At 38.0% G+C, this 14,062-nt stretch overlaps 2 protein-coding genes across 2 annotated transcripts in view; one reads left to right on the top strand and one right to left on the bottom strand.

The window, feature by feature from the left end:
* tmem178bb (transmembrane protein 178Bb) overlaps window positions 1–14,062 on the top strand; it is a 485,881-nt gene that overhangs the window by 414,332 nt on the left and 57,487 nt on the right. The gene's annotated exons all lie outside the window — the stretch shown is intronic.
* Window positions 1–14,062, bottom strand: part of hmga2 (high mobility group AT-hook 2) — a 164,265-nt gene that overhangs the window by 58,336 nt on the left and 91,867 nt on the right. The window lies entirely within an intron of this gene.

Below are 14,062 nucleotides of genomic sequence, written 5' to 3' on the forward strand. Positions count from 1 at the left end.
CGCATACATTTTTTTATCGACCCAAAGTGGCGCCCACATTTCTTCCTGCACTGTCACATGGCCCTTTCCCAACCAATCAATGCAAGAATACTGAGCATGCGTGGTATCACAGGCTTAGCTCAGAGGCCTGCTATAGATTTTTATTTTATTTATGCAACCTAAAAAAAAATATGAAACAGTAACAGTATTTCAACATATTCAGAATTCATTGCAGCATTTATTATTAAACAAAATTACCTTAAGCAGGTATATTCAGAAGTTTAAAAACAGTGGCTGAGGCCAAAACAAAAATTCTATTTTTTGTTTATTTTCGTTTCTTTTTTTTGTTACATTTTTATTTATTTAAAGCCCCATCACAAACTCCTAATAAAAAAAACAGAGAAATTAGGATTGTAGAAATGGAAAGCATAATTTTTAAATCCTCTCACAGTTCTTCAGTCTAAGTTATATCACCCAAGTTCATTACTGCTCTCAACTAGAAGTGTTTTATTAGCTTCTATTTTTTTTTATATATATATATATATATATATATATATATATATATATATATATATATATATATATATATATATATATATATATATATATATATATAATATGTATTTTATATATATATATATATATATATATATATATATATATATATATATATATATATATATATATATATATAATATGTATTTTATATATATATATATATATATATATATATATATATATATATATATATATATATATATATATAAAATGAATGAATGAGAATATATATATATATAGTGGTGTCAGTATCAGTGGTGGGCCACCAGAGCGATGAGAGCTTGGCCTACACACTATCAGAAGCACTGACCTACATTTACAACCTAAATTCTAGTATTTGTTTCATGAAATTGTATAAATTTATTCCTAACAGTTTATTCTCTTCATTTCGAAGCGTTTCTCTTGGCTGCACTGCTTCCAGTACAGGTATGTGGATGTTCAATTTTTTGTCCAATCAGATTTCAGCCTATATGTGCTGCTCTGTCAATCTCATCTGCCCAGGGCCTTCACAATCAGTAGTGCTGGCCAATGTACCTTAGTCTATATTAGCAAGGGGACTGTTTCTTTAACCAATCAGATTTCAAATTCGCCTCACAGGACCAGCTAGCTGGCCCAGAATAGCGTCAGTATTTTTCCATCCTCTGATTGGTTGGTCAGAGGGAAACAGTTACAGCCAAGTTCGACTGGCAAAACATGTCTGTAGGGCTCTGCACACATTAATACATCTGAGTTAGACTTTTTTATGCCAACAATGGCTGACGGAGGAAGAGAAATTGATTTGGTCTTGAACATACTTAAAAATACATTTTCAAGAAAAGCTAGACATCGTGAGGAGAGGTCGGCCAACCCCGAAGCTAGCTAGCTTGACTCAGCCCGGGTAAGGGTTTCTTTACCACTTCCAGACCAGTGCCTAATAGTGGTATCACTGGTTTACAGCCTCTGAGGAGCGGTGCTTATTATGTGAGTATGCATTATGAGTATCTCTGGTGGTATTTAAGGTTGTATTTTATTTACATTTTGTATGTTTTTGTCATGTTATTAAACAAATATTGATTCTGAATTGCTCCAGATGATGTAGGTGGTACAGTTGCGGTTGTAGTGTAGAGGTTTGGAGCTTGCTTTAGTAAAAATGGTATTCTCCCGCCATATGTGAAATGCCTCTCTCTCTGCCACACGTTGTTATATTAGGTTTTTGAATAGTTTTGATGGTTTCTTTAATTGCGACGTGATAGTGGTGGTATAAAGAGGTGGATTAAATCGGCAAGTCCCCACTGAAGGTCCAGGTACCCAAAAAACTAAAACTACTATCAGCATAAGCATTTATTAATAATGAATTTTTAAATATGTCATATGTGACAACTTTAACAACTGCAAGAAAGTAAAAACCTCCTTCAGCTAGCTGATGCACACCACTAGTCCTGGTGAGATGCTGTGTGAAATCTCCACAAAAGCTTAACGAAAAGATTTATATATACACACAGATTCCATGACATGACAAGGGCCAGAACACTGACAAGCACCAAGAGAAATTAATTCGCAAGCAGGCAAGCAAGTGCACAAATACCAGAACAGTAAACCAAGGAAATTAGATTAAGTTTAATACAGCTCATGGTTATAGTTACATGGAACATATGCAAGTCTTTTATTGTTGAAACTCAAAGACAATTTACATAAAAAACACAATTCAGCTTTTCAGTTATGGTCACACCCACACACACACTTTACCTCTAATTAATTCTGCAAGACCATATTGAAGTTATTTAATGAGGTATGAATTCTGACAAATGATAACACTTTGTGGGATTAAACTGGGGAAATCTATCATATAAATATTTTTCGGATAATACATTTACACACACACACACACACACACACACACACACACACACACACACACACGCATTTTTGTGAGGAAAAAGCTAACACACGGTCCGGTGAACTGTAATGAAGGAAAGTGTGGACACAGCCGTTACTGTAGAAAAGGAAATACTGTAATATCTAAATGGGTAAGGGTCTTTGCTTGGGATCTGAAATTTGTTGGAAGGTTAGACACAAAAGCTATAAGGCTTCCCCAATGAGAAAAACGAATAGATTAAAGGTGATGTGTACTACTGAGGGGTTATTTTAATTGGATTTGAAAGCAATTATTAAGCTTTTCATGATTCAACAGAGTTTCAAGGCAATTAAATTCACTATGTGGTTATAGCGTGAAAAAAAGAATAAAGAAAAGTTATACGCTGATCTAGAGGTCAGATAAATGAAATTGAAAGACATTACCATCCAGTGTAGTATAAGATGTCAAAAAGCTATATCACATGATAACTATTCATATCTCCAGTGGTTATGTGTATGCAGAGTTCACCTCTTGAGCACAGAGGACAGGTTGAAAGATAAGAAAGAACAAACAGAACTTTCTCAAACAATGAACCATCAGCATGGCATCTGGCTTCACTTTCCCCCTTTTATGTGAACATGACTGAGTGTCCTTGTGTTTTCCCTGAGAGGCAGTATGATTTAAATTGTTGAGGGAATAGAAAGAACTGTGTGGAAATAGGATTAATTTAAGTAAAGTATGTCCTCTTCTCCCTTGTCAAGGTAATCTTGAATACAGTTAACTGTGAGCGGAACATAAAATGCCCTTTTTAATGGAACAAAGAAATCACCAATGTATATATTGGAGAACAAATACATTGGTTTGAGAGTCAAAAGTGTAACATCATTTGTGGTTAAATAAATCAGTAAAATGTAATGAGAAAAGGGATGATTGATTTTCCATACTGATCCATGCTGCATTTCTTTTATATGATAATGCTTTACATCTATTTTTCTTGAGTCAATTTAAATAAATAATAATAATAATAATAATAATAATAATAATAATAATAATAATAATAATAATAATAATAAAACAATTGTGTAATGCAGCAGATTTCATTAGTATTTTGTGTTGGAGTTATACGTCTACATCAAGCACTGAGCCACAAGCACGTAGATTAGGTGCAACTTTGTAGCAGTAGAGAGAAGTTTTAATTTGTTCTACAGCATTACAATGTGCACGCTTATGAGGCTTAGTCTTGAGTGGAGGACCTCATATTGGACATGGCCCCGGGGCTACAAATTAAGATAATTGCAGCTGGCAAGGTCCCCCATTAAGTGGCTGGCATAAGTAGACGGCTGCTCCGTTTCCATTTACCATGCATGAAAAAAGAAAAAAATGCACACGATGCTCGAGAGCCACAGTGCTCTGCAGGAGGCCGTGCGCTCATTAGGGTACTTTATTCGAGCCAAGCGTCTCCCTGATGCAGCTCCATCTCCTCATCCTCCTCCACACATAAGGAGATGCATCTCTTTTCAGCAGGATAATTACCAAGATAATTTTATCCATAATGATGCTTGTCAGTCAGAAGTGTTGATGAAACTGGAGAATTTCTCAGATAAAATAGGGGAAAATCCCTACAGATTTTAACTGCGAAGGGAAGAAAACACAGGAAAGTTTGGGGGGAAAAAGCAAGCAAAGTTTTCTATCTGACCTTCTGTAGAAAGTGATAAGAAAGTAATGTGAAGCATGAAGCACCTCATGAACCTTATTTGTAAATTACTTGCTTAAGGTGTGTTAAAAAATAAAGAAAATTATTTTTCTTCATAAAATGTCAATTAATTACTGCTTTATAGTTTATTACTACTGACTTAATATATACCGAAACCTTTACTATTATCGTGTATTGCACACACACTCTGATGTAGTTTAAGCAGAGTTAGGCATTGAGTTATCTTGTATAGGCACCAAGATAGATGCAGCTGAGACGAATTCACCAGCCATTCTGTAGTCAATACTAGTTTTTGAATTGTTGCTGAGCTGTTAATTTACTTCTGAGGCTTTTTAGCCCACTGTTCAAAATGTAACTTTTACTGTAATATGCACACAGTCTGCATTCTTAATTTCTGTTTACAAAGGGGAAAAAAATTATATATCTGTTTATTCTGAATAACACACACATGTCAATTTAGCTACATCTCCATTCATTCGTTTTTCCTTTGTAAATTTTGATGTATGTACCCTAAATTTATGCTGCATCATTTTCCTCTGTCCCAGGAATCTGTAGCATATGGATGATTTAAAAAAAAACAAACAAAAAAAAAAAAAAACAAATAACAAAAAACATCAGTGTTTTTTATAAGTACCTTTGACAGAAGAACCCCTGAAAGGGTCCTACAGAGAATCTAAGTGGTGTGGTTGCCTGGGAACTATAGTCACATGGTCAAGGTTGCACAAGCTCAAGAATCCAAAGACAAACCGAGAGAAAAAGAAAACATGCAAGTGATGAAAGCGGTGCTAATTTAATAGTGACAAAAGCGTCCAAAGTGTTGTTTAGAAATTTAAGCGCATACTACATTGTGCAACTAAACAGTGCCTGCTTAAAATTTTTAGACTGAGGTCACTAGTAGCATCACTGGCATTTAACTTAAAAACAGGTGTGAGGTATTTTACAGTGTGAAGACCTTTGTGATGTGATGTTTTATTTTTTTTGTTGTAAAGTGTTGGCAATAATCAAACAAGAATTTTTCCCCTCATACAATTTACAGTAAGTAAGACTCAAGAAAGGAACTTTGAAATCTGAAGTAACAAAGATGTGGAAAGGGTATCTCAAGATGTTGGAATTCTGATCAGAAGGTCATGAGTTCAAATCCAACCACCGCTAAGCTGTCACTGCTGGACCTTTGAGCAAGGCGCTTAACCCTCCACTGCTCAGCTGTATGAATTATATAATTGTAAGTTGCTCTGGAAAAGGGCGTCTGATAAATGCCGTAAATGTGGATGCATTAGATAGCAATATGTAGTATTTTATTAAATGTACTCCTATGCCTTAGACGTAGCTGCAAATATAGATTTGTCTAATAAGAGAAATGCCTGTTAATGTAGCACATATTGATAAGACTGTAAGATGATGGAATTCTGCTCTCTAGCAGCGTGTGCCATTCAACTTGGCAGTTCATTTGCTGTACACACACATGCGTCAATAAATACGCAGACATGATGAGTGTTATGGGCAAATGCCGGGAGAGTCAGAGACGGCCCTTTAACAAAACACGGTGCTTGATCATCACGCAGGAAGCAAGAGAGTCAACACCGAGTGCTACGCAGGGCTTTGATCGCGAAAAGAATTCTCTCAGCTATCGAAACGGGCCACTTCGCTAAGGTAAACACCTGCGGATCCACAGCAGATGAAAGAGGTGCTCAAAAACACACGGCGACAGTAAAAGTTATGATATTTAGCATAAGGAGTGCCAATCATGCCTTAAAGGAATAGGAGCCATGCTGATTCTCTTTGTAAATCACCACTGAACAAAGGCACGCAAACAATCGCTTATTATGTCAAAACTTTTGACAATGACAGAATTAGAGCACGGCTTACACAGCTCGCCATCATCCCAAAGGGGGAACCGCCGTGCGCGCGCGCACACACACACACACACACACACACACACACACATACACACACACACATACATACACACACAAGAAAGTTAACTTTCCCTGTCATTCGACATTACATTCATTTGCATTTTTGCAAAGGGAGGCAGGCCACATGGAGAGAGAATAACAAAATGGCTCTTGGAAATAAGATAAGAGAGCAAAAATGGACTCCACAGATTTTAATGTTGCTAAATAAAGCTAACCTCTGCCCACACGGTTGTCTCGTCTTTGCTAACATCAATTTAGAGAGGCAGTTGTCTGTCAACACACCACCCCATAGCAACTTGGCTTCATGTTTACTCAATTCAAATTGGCTTTGCTAGTAAGAATAACGTGAAAATATATGCAGAGCAAAATGTAGGATATTTTCGAGGCGTAAACAAAGCAAATGTATCCTGAGATTAACATGGGGAACAAAATTAAGGTCTGCAACTTAGTATTGTGAGTATTATTCATGTAAATTTAGTTCAATACACTTCAGCTAACCAAATGCAGCAATAATTTGGAATAAAGTACCTCCATATATTTTTTCATCATGTTATATGTGTGCAGTCGGTAGTGCTTGGAAGCCAACTAGGGTAGCTAATTCCGTGCTACCTACCTTTACGTGTATGGCATTTGGCTGAAATCTTATTCAGAATAATCTTATTTATACAACCAAACAGTTGAGGGATAAGGGCCTCACTCAAGGGCCTTGCGGTAGCAGCTTGCTGGTCAGATTTAAACTTCAGATCAGAAGTCCAAATTATTAACCACTAAACTAATACTTCCCTCAAGTAACTACTGGAGCAAGGCTAACATGGGAGCAGAAACCTTGTCTATGTGAACTTTGCAAAGCTTACTTTGTGACTGACAGTTTTAAAATGCATGCTTGTGTGAAAAAGCCACATTTTCCATCAAATGATCCATTACAATCAATACAGGATATGCATTTGGACTACATAGATTTACTGTACTGTTCTCTATTGAAAGGTCAGAGCATTTGAAATGTCCTAATTTCAAGACCATTTTAGGGGTTATTTAGAAGCTTATTTTTGGAATATGGCATTTTGTGCCTCCCAAGTCAAGTCTACGTTGCATTGCACTGCTCCAATTCAGACTGGAGCTCTTACTCTGAAGTAAGCATGGACACTAGAAGGTCCATATGTTTTTACACTTGGTGTTGTTATATATGAACCAAATAAGCCAGAAGCATTTAATTCTTTTCATTCTGAAGTGTCACAAAAGAACATGTATAAAAAAAAAGAAAAGATGCGGAAATCCAATACTTTCGAATGTACTTAATGTACTTTCCATGTCATCAAGTGGTTATTGCTGTAGGCCCAGGACTGAAGGCAATGAATCTGGCGCTTTATGAAGACTGCCTATTGTCTGAATCTGTGCTTCGGAATAAACCAAGGGGCATTCAAAGCAAGGTTGGATTAGACTAAAGAAAAACACTTAACTCACTCACATTTTCTTCATCCACAAGCCTGCAATTCACACAACTCACCTTCAATTTTATAAGGTCACCAGTAACGCAGCCTTCACATCCTTTTACAGAGGGAAAATGCTCACAATGGATGAATGTTCCTTTTTTTCTGAAAATAAATAAAGCTCTAAGAGAGGAATTTAGCAGCACATTCACACATAAAAAGAAAGAAAGAGGGGGAAAATGGGTGTATGATGATTTGAGCAGACACTGCACAGCATGAAGGTAGGCAAGGATTTTTTGGCACCAAGCTGTATGGAGGGACCTTGCTTACTCACACACAACGTTGACCTCCATCCATTGAGTGATGAAAAGGAGTGAGCTGGCGACTGAGGAATTGATTGATTAGTTTATGCTAATGTGGTTTTGATCTGTAGGAGCTTCCCCATTAAACAACAGAGGCAAAGAAGTGGGAAGTATAAGAAAAAAGTGTCATGTTTTATTTACTCGCCTGTGAGGTCCCCGGATGTATCCACCACTATCTTCAAAAAGATTCAGTGACTATTCTTCTAGTTTGATAGATAGATAGATTGATAGAAAAACAAGGTTTGCCATAAATTCCCAATGTATTCCCCCTCTTGACAGTTGATTGTTTAATAGTTTACAGTTTGACTCAGTTTTAATACAAGTTGGGGAGTAGAATGAAAAGGTCTCACGTTTCCTTTCACAATGGTTGCCTTTCTTCATTCGACTGTCTGGTGGGTTGGCCTCCTTTTCACCGTGTGACATTTTCCCCACCACGCTGGCTGCCTGTCACAAGGATGTACAAGGGAACTTCACATGACTTTTAGTTTTTGCCATAATTTATCCCCCTGTTTCCGGGTGGAATCTTTACAGTTTTGCTGTTAACTAGGCTACTTTGTGTGCACATGTATGTGTGTGTATGCCTGTAAGAATATCATATGTGGAGCCCACAAGCAAAATATATATTTTTTCCTTCATTTAAAATGTTATTTTTTGCATTTCTTTTTTTTTTTTTTTTTTTTTTTTTGTTAACAATAGACATTGTCACAAAGCTGCTTTACAGAAATCCAGGTATAGATCCACATCCCTAATAAGCAAGCCAGAGGTGACAGTGGCAAGGATACACTCCCTGAGATGACATGAGGAAGGAACCATGAGAGGAAGCAGAATCAAAAGGGAGCTCATTCTCTTCTGGGTGACACCGGATAGTGGGATAATAAATTATTACAGTATACAGGTGTTGAAGAGTAAAAGGCAAACAGTACAGTGTTGAAAGGAAGTTCAGGATAAGCAGATTATCAATCTCAGGATGAGAACATGGTATTTACTCCATATGCTTACTATATAAATGTAAACAACTGCTTATTTGTCTATTTATGATATTCAGTATTATTTCCTTGAAGCTAAAAGTGTTTTAAAAAGGCCTATAATATAATATGAAATATTTAATGATTAATTATCTAACTAAATATTTTAAATAGTGTTTTCCCTGGCATTATTCTTGGTTCTACTTCCCCTAAATACCTAAATAACAGCACAACCAGTGTGGTATTAATTTGAGCCCACCTTTTCACTGACGGGACTGGCAATTCAGCTAGAGTTTGGCAGTGACTATTTTGATGTTTCACCTTCTGTCACAAATAATTTTGCAAGTTTTTTATAGGATTGTGGTTTGGTGATTTTTGCAGACCAGTCAAAGTGTCCCAGTGCCTATCTTTTTTTTTGTATTATTTTCAAGTCAGCAGCCCCATCCATTATTTTGCACTCATACCCATTCTAATTGTCCACATGCCTCATGCTACACACATGAAGCATGTCGTTTCTGACAGACTGTTAGTCTGTGCTACGTATAACCAATTTAAAGTGAAAGGAGCTAAGAATCACCTACTTGAAGCTTAAGGGCAATTAGGCCTTAATCAGCATCCCTGCAGCTTAGGCTCAGCATGCTCTAGCAGTTAGCGAACACAACAAGGCAATCATCCTCACATGCGCATGGCGCTCGCTGGAGGGCAGGCTCGCAGGCATTATGGTGTTTGATATCATTTTCAGTGTAGTTAAAGCTACAAGGAATTCATATGTGGTCTTTTCTTCATATTGGATGAAGGCCAATGCACCTGTGTGTTGCCAGGGAGAGGTGTCTCTTGCCTCCTCACTTCTGTTTCTTGTAGAATGATTCTCAAGGTGACAAGTGTTGAATTTCTTTTTTTTAAGTTGATTTTTTTAAGAGATGCTCAAGGTCATACCCAGGGTCCTTGGACTTCGCAGGCTTTTTGAGCTTGGCTGAAGTCTCTCAGGGCAACAGTAGGCTCTAATAGTTAATGAGAACTGAGTTTCGAACCATCCCAACGAGTCCTGAGCTTGCACCAACACGCACACAAACACGCACACAAACACGCACACAAACACACACACACACACACACACACACACACACACACACACACACACACACACACACACACACACACACACACACAGAGCCCGCTCAGTGCACCAAACCACTCATATCTTCCTCTGACTTCAAAGTAAAATAGCACTTATGACTTCTGAAGTTGACTTGCCTCCATCTCTGTTTTTTTTCCCCTCCCTTTTCACTTTCACTATTTTTCTATTCCTGTCTCATTTGAGAGGCTCTGTTTCTTCCCCATCCCCCCTGCCCTTGAGTTTTTCCAATGTCAGGGCAAACTTCAAACTTCAAACGCCTGCCAACACGCTCAGATGAGTCCGCTGAGAATCCCTATTCCAAACAATTATTATATCTCCCACTAACTGCCAGATCCCTCACACTTTTGATTGCATTACAATTAAAAGGCTCCTTCAACAAATGCTTCATACAAACACCTGCTTCGATTTTTATAAGCTACGTTGTTTTAACGAAATATATTTTTTTAACAAACACACAACTTATTGTGACATTTTTTGACAAATTTCAAGAGAATGGCCAAAGTGTATTGAGCAAATAAACACTGCACACAACATGCCAAAATGTTCTTTCAAAGAATATAAAAAATACTTTACTTCCCTTGAACATAGTCTTTGCTTTATTGCTATCATTTTAAATAATAGTAGTTTCTTCAAAAGATATACACAGTATTTTGCAAATTGGAAAGAGAATCTACACCATGCACACAAATTCTGCATAAGACTGTAGAAAGGATATTACTCATAATCTTACATTCCGGTCCGCATGTTAGTTCTCACTTTCCAATGTTCTGGTTTGTTTTAAAGACTATAATCACACTCTTGATATCACCCAAATGAGGATGGGTTCCTTTTTGTGTCTGGTTCCTCTCAAGGTTTCTTCCTCATAAGATCTAAGGGAGTTTTTCCTTGCCACAGTCTCCCAGGCTGATCATCAGGGATAAAATAACTTCGCTCACCTTAACTGTTAAATTCTGTAAAGCCGCTTTGAGACGATGTCAGTTGTGAAAAACGCTATAGAAATAAACTTGACTTGACTTGACTTGACATTCATGCCTTGAGACAATTTACCTTTCACATGAATGTATTTTTTTGTGACATACTACAACAGACTAGATCTACCCATTCATTTAGTGCCAGAATATGTTTAATCTACAGTTATAATACATTATAGTGCCAATTGTTTAGGGACACCCCAATATGTCAGTCTTTCATCAACTGCTGACACAAAGACAATGTTCCTATACACATACACAAACAAACTCCATGAAGACATGGTGTGACATGGTTGGAGTAGAAGAACTGGAGTGTCCAGCATAGAGACCTGACCTCAACCTCACTGAACACCTTTGGTATGGCTAAATGGTCACACATCCCCACAACCAGACTCCAAATCTAGTGAAAAGTCTTCCAAGGAAAGTGGAAGTGGGATTAAATCCCAAATTAGTTGTTCAGGTAAAACCTGAATTCCTATATGATTGTGTTGATTAAAGACTGACACATAGACAGTGAGGAGCAACTACTGCTGGAAAGTCGTGTGTTTGTCACCATCCCCAGACAAAGATATTCTCATGTTAGCAATCTACAGACTGGTAATTATCTCATTACTCCTTTAGGATTGTAAAGGCTTATTATCTATTCAGTAAATTCACCATAGTTTGTTGGTTTGAGTTGTGGTATTTAACCTTGGTCTATTTGAACGAATTTTCAGGATTACTCTCATCACCCCATAGGAGCCAGAAGCCAAACCGATAATTATGTTCCCCCTGATTGAAAAAGGAGAATCAATAAGGATCACTGCCGTGTTTTTGGGGCATCCATCAAATGTCGTAATCTGGGAGTGTGGCTCTTACACCGCCTCCACTGCCAGCCCCTACCCCACCCATTCTCGAGTGGTAGCATTTCATTTATTGGGAGCATAGAAGGATATTTCTGTATCGATTGCTCTGTGATTGTGGCATTTTCTGCTTTGGAAACTCAATCGGTGTGTAAAGCGCAACCTTGCAAATGCAAGTGGTGCAGATCAGCAGTATCAGAGGTATCCTTTGCATGTGCACAGCGAAGATGTGGGTAGATATAGTGTGCTAAGAGACTTCCAACTAGATTACACAGATTGTCGATTGTCGACATTTTTCATTCGTCAATGATCAATGCAAAAAAAGGCAAATGTGTAGCAGTATATCAGCTGGAGTCCATTGTTTTCCTGGTTTTTCAGGTTCTGGTGGTAAAATTTAATTTCTATTTTATACCAGTAGGTTTGGACCTTAAGAAAGAATGAAATGTAAGCTTTTCACAGGGCCACATTTGCTTCTTTGGTACAAGGAAGTTAAAATCACTTTCAGTTCATGCATGCTAGGATCTAATGGACAATAAATACTCCACCGATCTGTCAATGACAAATAATTTATCTGCGGCAGATTTGAGAGAAATCGAAGCTAATTAACATTTATCCTTAATTTGCAGCAGTGCGCTTGACGAGGACAGCTGCTGTGCAGCTCGTCAGAGGGAGAGACTTCAGAGCCAGGTGAATTCCCGAGCAGACGGTTTGATCTCGAATACATGTATTCCATCTCTTCTCTGTCACTGGGGAAGTAGGCGTCAAGGTCAGAACTCAAAGACAAGTGTGCACGGCAGGAGACGCTCGGCGGCGAGCCATCGCACGCTCTTGCTCCGGCCCTTTGCTTTTGTGCGCATCATGGCAGCATCAGAAGCGCTAGACTGACACTAGTGAAGTCCCTGGGTAGCAGCCATCACTACCTGTTTCTCCATCTCCCCGAGAAGCAAACTCTTGTTTTAATTGCATCATTAATATCATTACAGCTGAAGTGCCAATTATCTTCTCTGCTTTTCACCTGGGCTTTGTGAAGACTAAGGGCTAAGGTCAAACCTCCAGTGCCATCCAATTGATAATAGGAAGAAAACAGTCAAACAAAAAAACCTGGAGACTGCTTCTGTTGAATTTTCTTTAAATGTGCACAGTGCTTCAATCCCTTTTTATTTTGTTTTTGCTTTGCAGTTTTCTCACAAATAAATCTTTTCCTCAGGCAGACAACTTTGCATCAAGAGCCCTCTTGATTTCAATCAAAAGCTTACGCTCCTGCAGTTGAGCCAAAATGTCACACTGCAGATTTCAGTCAGCGCTAAATAACAGGTGATTTTTATTATGTAAACTAATTATTTATTAAGTATATTGAGTTGTTTTAAAATATCACCCCAGAATGTGGGGGTGTAGTAGCTCAGTGGTTAAGGCTCTGGGTTACTGATCAGAAGGTCGGGGGTTTAAGCCACGGCATTGCCAAGCTGCACCCCCTGGGGCCCTTAAACAAGGTCCTTAACCCTTTGAGTTTTAGGAAGGCTGTAAACTAACCCTGCTGACCCTGACCCTGCACTCTAACCCCAGCTTCCTAACATCGCTGAGAAACGCAAAAAAAAAATAAAAAAATTTCAGTGTACATGTGATGAGTATAAAACACCCCCATTTCTCTTTCTAGTAGGTCAGATGAATACACAGCATTCCGGAGACTTTAGGTAATAAAACTGTTGCATTAGTTTTCTTAGCACATCCACTCAAATTAGCTTAAGTCCAATTCCCATATTTAGTTTGCAAACTGGCACATGTCACCCTGCATCAAATCCCAATTCCTACTGTCAAGATGTACTGTCAAATACGTCACACCGGCTTGTGTCACATCATGTTACTAATTATGCATAGATTCCAGCACGGAGTCTGACACCATTTTGAAGTGCACTCATGACATTTTTCGTTCACTTTGTTCCACACATTTGTCATTTGATACTATTTATCAACATTGTGTGGTAGTTTTAATGATTTGGCCTGTCAGCAGTAAAGAATGACATCCTCTCAAGAATATACAAGTTAGACTAGTCCTACATATTTTATACCACGTCTTCATTCTGAAATATTGCAGTTCCTTTTTTAAGCCTCTCAGTGTTATTGGACCTATTTTCAAACATGTGTTAAATATATGATGTGTGCTCTCCATCATTCACATCAAGGACCACAGTGTGTCTGTCCAAGAAGAATTAGCTAGTGGACTACTATAACTGATGGAAAGTTGACATCTCGTATGGCTCCCTATTTCGTCTTCGGAGCCTCCGAATGGCATATCCTAGTCCTGGTGTGTAATGAATGTAGTTGACATGTGACTACTGTCTCATTACAAACAGCTTTT

Source organism: Silurus aristotelis, assembly GCF_946808225.1.
Source record: "Silurus aristotelis genome assembly, chromosome: 24".
NCBI lineage: Eukaryota > Metazoa > Chordata > Actinopteri > Siluriformes > Siluridae > Silurus > Silurus aristotelis.